Here is an 8,081-nt window from a genome sequence, read left to right on the forward strand (position 1 = left end):
TGCCTCAGGGGGTTAACAGGGCAGGTGTCAATCTGGGGTCAAGTCCTCTTCTTCTGGTGTTCTTTGATCATTCTCTTTTATGGCCGCCAGGGACTGGGCCTTTTATAGCCCGTGCCCTAGGATGCCAGCACGAGCCAGAAGGTTCTAGAACCTTCCCTGGCTATATCAATGACATGGCCCTTTCAAGGTATCTTTTTGGTCATTAGGAGCCACCGTACTGGGCTTCCTAAGGCAGCCATTTTGTGTACTTGTAACTCCTGAGGGGATTCCTGTCAGGTTTGCAGGTTACACAAAGTGCTCCAAAACCTTCAAAGGGTCAGAGGTCAGAGGGGCTCCAATGGGAGTCACTCTTATAGGGGACAATGGTGTCCACCATTTTAGGGTTGACAACCCCAGTTGGTTATGCCACTGGTTCCGTCAGGCGCCTTGTACATAGGTGCCAGGAACTTGGTGAGCAACTGGGCATCAAAGAGCATCTAGCCCCATGGGACAACACACAAAAAGGTCCTGGTAGACAAAGAAAAAGCGACAAATTTTAGGAGGCACGGGGGAACAAAATAAATTATAGCGTGAGGGGACTCTCAGAAGCAGACAGGTCTAACAGATACTATATGAAATGAAGCTGCCTCCTACACCTGTACAGAGCAAAGCACTTAATGCTTGGAAGCGAGTAGCTTGTGATAGGCAGAAGGAAAGATATCAGGGAAGAGCCTGAAAAGTGACGCGTACTTATGCTGATGCTAGGTGGGATGAAGAACAGAATAAGTGGAGAACTGATATGATAGAGATTTCTAGCTTGTACCCTGTATTGGCAAGCGAATGAACACAGAAAGGAAAGGAAGAAAAGAAGAAATAGGGGGTCAGGACAGCACATAAAATGTAGAGAGTGAGGATAAAGCTTGTTAAATAGTGTGTCTAGTGATGAGTTTTGAGCGTGTTGTTGTCGGGGCTTCCATGTCCATATAAAGAGGCCCAATCAGAGGGAATGAGTGGTGCTGGTACCAGTCGAACCCCAGGAGTAGCTACAGCACAGTGAACACAAGCTCTAATTCGATTGGAGAGAGCACAGGGATTAAGAATCCTTTTAACCCTAATGTTTTGAAATCCCCAGATGCATTTACTGTCCCAGTCACTATTGGCCCTGTAGTTTCTCTGTATAAGCCTGGATCAACAGGGAGTACAACACATACTTTGGCAGTTCCTACCAATAGGAGAATTATTTAAAGTTCTTTCAGTTCCAACTGAAGTGGGTAACCCTAGTGGTATAAGTGCAGATGCAACTATGAACCAGACAGAATTCAGCCCTACAGGAGGGTTTGCTCAAAGGTCACCTAGTTTTGACATGTCTATTTGGATAACGTCTAATGTCCCTGTGGCGCATATGCGTCCTAGTGCTAAAGAGTTTGAAGATTGTATTAAAACCATGCTTAGGCCCTCGAGAGGAGGTGAGAGTTCAGGATCAAATGAAGAGGTAAATCAATCCCCAATGAGAGAAAATGCAGTGGATATGGTGAAGTAGGCGAAATGATAATTGTAATCTTTGAATGTCCTGATTAGATTGTTACCAAGAGAGAGAGCTTGTGAACATGTGTAAAGATGTTACCAGACGTGCAGGATAGGCTGATGAAAGGCTATCAGAATTGGCTCAGAAGTACAAAGTTGATATGATTAGGACTACGTCCTTGCAGAAGAATTACTGTGTATGCTTTGACGAGATTTATATCACTAGCATGAGAACATCAGGAAGGAGACTGCAGATTAAGGAACCAATTGGTAGCATACGAAAATGGAGAGAGCTAGATAAATGGGAAGGAGCAAAAGAAACCTAGAGGAGAGCTGCATCCTTCCATGGTGGAGGGAGAGGGCGCTACAGCATTTCCGTTAAAGAGAGTGCCTGGTGGAAGTTACGTTCATGCGCCTTGGAGTAGAAGTGATCTTGCATCATTAACAAATGACTTCTGAAAATTGATAGAGAAACCAGTGGAATGGTATACACAAGTTTAGCGATTTGGGAAGATTTTGAAGGTTTGGTATGTGGATTTGTATATCTTTTTTGACACTGTGGTACCAAGTGATTTGTGGGAAGACTGTAAGGTGGCTACAAAATGAGCGGAGAAAGAGCCTCCAAGAAAAACAGTGACAGGTACTCCATAACAATTGATGTACCAACAAGTGATGACTTATTTGAAAGCGAAAATACTGTAGTGATGAAACAAAGACGAAACAAAAGTGGTTGAAAGAGAAATTGATGGTGGCGCAGAGGAGAGCCGCACAGAGGGGACACTCAAGTCAATATTTTGTGGGAAATGTTGGTTCGATGCCAGAAGTGTATCAACAAGGAGCTACTACGATGCACGGTGGAAATGGTTTTGACATATGTCCCGTGCAGGCCCATTGTAATTTTTCCCATGTTAGCCTGAGTACTTTGCAGGCTGCGCTCTGGTTTGCGCATGTTACTATACAAACGTATTTTGCTTGTGCCACGCTGTTCTTTTGCACAGAACCGCTGTTATTTTTGCATTCTGTAATTTCCTGAGATTTAGTCTGAACGCCGTAGACAAGGTCAAACAACAATGCCCCTTGTTGTACTGTTCTGGTCAGTCTATAGCACCTAGACAAAGCACACGAATGCAGCTATTGTTTGGGAACATGTACTCTTTGCCATATAGGTATGCACAGACATGCAAAACACACACTTGGAGAGAGATTTTTCAGAGAGGAGATTGCGACGACACCGGAGATGTAGAACTTTCATCTGTGCATGCTAAGGTACAGGGTCCACTGCAAACACCCAGAGATCTTCTGATATATAATCATTTGCTTCTTTAGAAGGGGAGGGGTGCTAGTGTACCCTGTCTAATGTGATGACAGCTCCTTTTATGATTTATGTATTACTTACTGTGCTGACCGTATTTGTGTTAGGCATCTTCTTACTCATTGTGGCACGTATATTGTATACTAGAACATGATAGTTAAAATACGTATTTTAAACTTTTCTTGTGTCTCTGTCGGATCTTATTGTGGGGAAGTAGGAGTGTGAGAGAGAAAGGGTATGGCCTGTCACCGAGATTGCTGAGAGGGTCGGAGTGTTGTGTTCTGGGGTTTCTAATCACTTGTTCCTCAGTGAGTGAGAAGAAGGGCAAGTGAGGCACTATAGCTAGTTGGTCCCGAGCTCATGGGCACTAAGGTTGTAGGATGATTCAGTCTCTGCCTACTAAGGTTCTATGGTCCCAAGCATAGTACTGTGTTTTGCAGAATCCCTGCAACCGTTTCCAACCACAAGGTAGAGGTTGTGGTGTTCCGATTGATCCGATTACTGGGATTGATGTACCTACTTTGAAGGAATAAAAAACCCTTGTCATTTTTGTAATAAGTTGGGTCATTGGAAGGGGGAAAGTTTTCTTAACCCTAATAACATGGTGGATAGAAATCAGGTTCAGAATTCAGGATTTACCCAGCCCAGAAAAATAACCCTGTACAGTCACAAAAACTTCAGAGGCCAGGACCGCAAAATTTGAATTTGGCGCAAGCTCCAGTATTGCAGGTTCCACAAGCTCAATGTTGCAGCATAATGTGAATGGTCCCCTATTTAACTCAAATACAGTCCCAAATTTGAACAAAATCCTTTCTAGAATCAGGGTGCGCTACAACAACTTCCTGTTTTTGCAGCACTTGAAAATGATGGTTCTTACCGGTCACAATGACTGTGCCTGAGGTGGGAGGAGGAGTGCGTGCTTAGCGCAGTCTTTGAGGTAGACCAGAGTGCTCAATTTGTAGAAGGTGGGGTAAATGGCCACTAGTATCATTCTTGATTGATACTGGTGCTACCCGCTCTACTGTTAGAACAGTCGAAATTCCAGACCTACCCCTCATGGGAAGAAGAATTCACATTGTAGGAATTGCAAACCAACAAATGACTAGCTCAGTGATAAAGGAAGTACCTGGTAAAATAGGGACCTTTGAGGAGAACCACCAGTTTGTGATGTGTGATTCGAGTCCTGCTCGGATGCGATCTGTTATGCAAACTGAATTGCACCATTTATTGCACACCAAAAGGTGTAGAGTTTCAGCTCCATGATGAAGATGTTGCCACCAAATTGGCAAAGCACGGCCCAGATATTGGATTGTTCCCCTTGATGACAAAGGACGACTTGCCCCCTGATTGAAAAGATACTGTGAAGCGCGAGGTTTCGGACTTTTCAGGAAAGAACATAGGTCTCATCAGAGGGGTTCAACCTGTCCTCATTATTGTAAAACCAAACATTAAGTACCCAAGATCCCCACCTTATAATCTTACCCATGAAACTATTGCTGGGATTCCTCGAGTGTTAAGTCGGTGATCAGGCAAGGCATTTTGAAGTAGATAGTTAGAAGTCCATGTAACTCACCGATTATGGACTTGCAGAGTCTAGTTGTAAGTACTGCATTGTACAGGATTTCAGTAAGATTAATGCCATTGTTGTTCCGTGGTACCATATCCAGCTGTGATTTTATTTCAAATTCAATGTGAGGCTTAGTGGTTCACTGTCATGGACCTTTGTCAAGCATTTTTCTCCATAGTGTCACATTAGGACAGTCAGTTCCTCTTCGCATTTTGGTTTGACAACTGTGTTTTGGGATGATGCCAAGTCCCTAAAGGATGTACGGAGAGTCCGTTGAATCTTCAATCAGATCTTCAAAAAGAATCTTGAGTCCTTAATCATGACCTGTGATTCAGTCCTAATCCAGTACATTGACGACCTGTTGAACCACCTGACTGATAATGGACATATAGTGTCCCCAAGTAAGTTACAGTTTTGTAAAAAAGAAGCCCTGTATCTAGGATATCACATTGAAGGTAATGAGGAAGATGTCAAAAGAAAGAATCTCGGCAATTTTCAAAATGAATCCTCCAACTAGTCAGAAGGAAATCAGGATGTTTTGGGGAATGGTAGGCTACTATTACCAGTGGATTCCCAACGTTTCCTTAGTGGCCAAGCTTTTATCCAGTATTGGGGTATCTTTCATAGATTCACATGCCTGAATCATTCCCCGTCGTCGAGGCGGGAGTCCCACGGTAAAAAATATATATACAATAGCAGTGCCTAAAACCATTAGTAGTAGGCTAGAAAAGGATAAAGGCCCAACTAGGCCCAAAACTTAGCAGCCTATCTACCTCATTATGTAAAAAGAACTGAAAATTTAGCCTCAGCCAATCAGCTAACCTCACCCTCTAGAACCTTCCCAGCCCAGGCAGTTCTCCTCAGATTTTCACCGCACTTCGTGTGTAAGGGAGTCTCCCTGAGTGCCTACTCAGTTTTTCTTCAAATTTCTTCAAATTTTTTCAAGATGTCTGAAAAGAAGGCTCTTTTCAAGGCTTGTGGTTCCTGCTTCAAGAAGAGGGTACATGTGGACGACCAGCACTCTGATTGTATTTACTGTTTGCACCCTTCACATGTTGTGAAGGATTGCAGGATATGTCGAACCTTCCCTCCTAAGACCATCAGGGATAGAGAGGCAAGAGTTCTTTTGTGGTTGAAGTCGTCTGCCACAGATGACGAGGACAGAGCCTCTACCTCAAGTAAGAGAGCCAGTTCCAAAGAGAGGTGTTCTCCTGAGAGAATGAAGAAACCTAAACTCTCTCACAAAACCTCTGATTCCACAAAGAGTGCTGTGTCAACAGAGTCACCAACTGTGAGTACAGTCCGCACTAAAGCTGTCTCTTTGGTGTCCTCTCTTTTTGTCACCACCTATTCTACGTCTTCTACCTCTTCAAGTACGGTTACCACCTCAGCAATTACTTCTCCTGTGATGTCCGTCAGGATTTCTTCAGTACCTGTCATTTCCCTTTCTTCATCTGATAAAATATCATCGAGGAAAAGCCCGTCGTCGACGGGTCTTCCGTCGACGACCAAATCACCGTCTACGAAGCATTCGTCATCACTTCCGTCGACGGCCTCGTCGACGGCTCCCCCGTCGACGAAGGCTTCCACAACTCCGTCGACGAAGATCCCGTCGACGAAGATCCCGTCGACGAAGACCCCATCGACGAAAACCCCGTCGACGAAGACCCCGTCGACGACAAGCCCGTCGACGACAAGCCCGTCGACGAAGACTTCAGCTCCATTGACGACAGGCTCGACGACGAAGAGTCCGTCGACGGATTTGTCTACGAGGACGACTTCAAAGAAGGCCTCGTCGACGACTACAACAGCAATGACGATGCCGTCGACGACAATACCGTCGACGAACGCATCTGTTTCTCTTCTACCGTCGACAGGAGCACTGGTTTCTTTGAATGTGCCGTCTACGCATCTATTGCCCACATCTCCGGTAAGGGTACAATACACCCATTTCCAGATGAAGTCATTTCAGAGGCAGAGTTACTCTCATATATCTCCCCTCTTGCCTTCACATGTTTTGGAAAACTACGTGGAGGAAGACTCTGATGATGAAGGGGATGATGAAGAGCCTTTTGGAGTGGCCCATCACCCTTCCCAGTTGCACATAAAATATCAAGAGGATGAAGATGATGATGATGTTCATTACTATCAGGAGAATTTAGCAACTCCTTATCATCATGAGCCACAACACGCAGAAGACACGTCTTCTCTGATTCAAGACTTGCAGGCCATGCTGGCTGATTATCGTCAGAGGTTTCCGCCAACTCTGCCTAATACGAATCCTGTGCCAGTGGAAATGCCGAGGAATTCCCCCCCACATCCTTCACAGTCTCCAAGGCAGGAGGTTGACCCGGGACTTGGGGTGATGATGTTGACGTCTCCTCTCCAGATGAGGATGAAAGAGAGGATGGTGAAATTCCGGATTCCACGCCTACGGAACCATGGAATGATTACGTCATTCCTATGCCCTCTCCTAATTTACCACAACCTTCAGATTCTCCGCCAGAAGACATAGGAGGTTTTCATAACATCATGCATCGGGCAGCTGCTAGATTTCAAATTACAGTTTCGGTTGAGCAGACTGACTGTTTTCTTCATGATTTCAAAGAAGGGTATAGAAGGGTATCCAGATCTATCCCTATCATTGAATATATTTGGAAGGAAGGGATTAACATAATGAAGACGCCAGCTTCCATCCCGGCGGTTCTTCCAAGAGTGGACAAGAAGTATCGAGCACCACCGGATACTCCTTCGTGTTTGATTGGTCACCCGCGACCTGATTCAGTAGTTTTACAGGCGGCTCAACAAAAATCCAAGAATCCAGCGGCACCAATTTCAACACCTCCTGACAAGGAGGTCAGAAGATTGGATGCGATTGGAAAAAAGTTCTCAGCTAATGCCGCTGCTACTGTTAAGATTGCTAACTCCTTGGCAATTTTAGCACGTTATGACAGACAAATGTGGTCAGATCTGTCGGAATTCATCAACCTTATTCCCAAGGACAGTGTTCAAGAAGTCCGGAAGGTTGTCATGGAAGGCGAGCGGGCGGCTTCAGAGATTATCGATTGCGCCCTAGATATCTCTAACACAGCCTTTAGACAATTGGCTGGATCGGCAGTTCTCAGACGGCAAGGATGGGTCAGGGCAACTTCTTTCAGACCTGAAGTCCAGACCAAAATACTTGACATGGCCTATGATGGAGAGTTATTGTTTGGCAAGCACATAGATGAAGCATTGCTTGCGATCAAGACGGATACTGATACGGCCAAATCGCTTGGTACACTACAGTATAAGCAAGGTTTTTTCAGAGGAGCAAGGGACCGTGGTTTTTCTTCCAGAGGACATTATCAGAATCAGCAAAACCGCCAGTATCAAACTCAGAATAAGCCGTACTACCAACAGTCCTATCGGCAGTCATCATCAGCGGGTTTCTCTCGTCAAGGAGGGAAACGACGTTCTAACTACCAGGGACGCGATTCAAATAAGCGCCAGTGAGTTTTGCCGGACACCATCCTTCCTTCCTTCCCTCCCTGTGGGCGCCAAGATCTCCGTCTTTTATCAACAGTGGCGGAAGATAACTTCAGATCAGTGGGTTCTGGACATAGTCAAACACGGACACACTCTGGAGTTCTTGCAGAAACCTCCAACATCACCGCCCAGGTGTCCCCCCCCCCTCGTCTTCATTTGTTATACATGGAA

The sequence above is a fragment of the Lissotriton helveticus genome, chromosome 7 (genome assembly GCF_964261635.1).
Source record: "Lissotriton helveticus chromosome 7, aLisHel1.1, whole genome shotgun sequence".
Classification (NCBI taxonomy): Eukaryota; Metazoa; Chordata; class Amphibia; order Caudata; family Salamandridae; genus Lissotriton; species Lissotriton helveticus.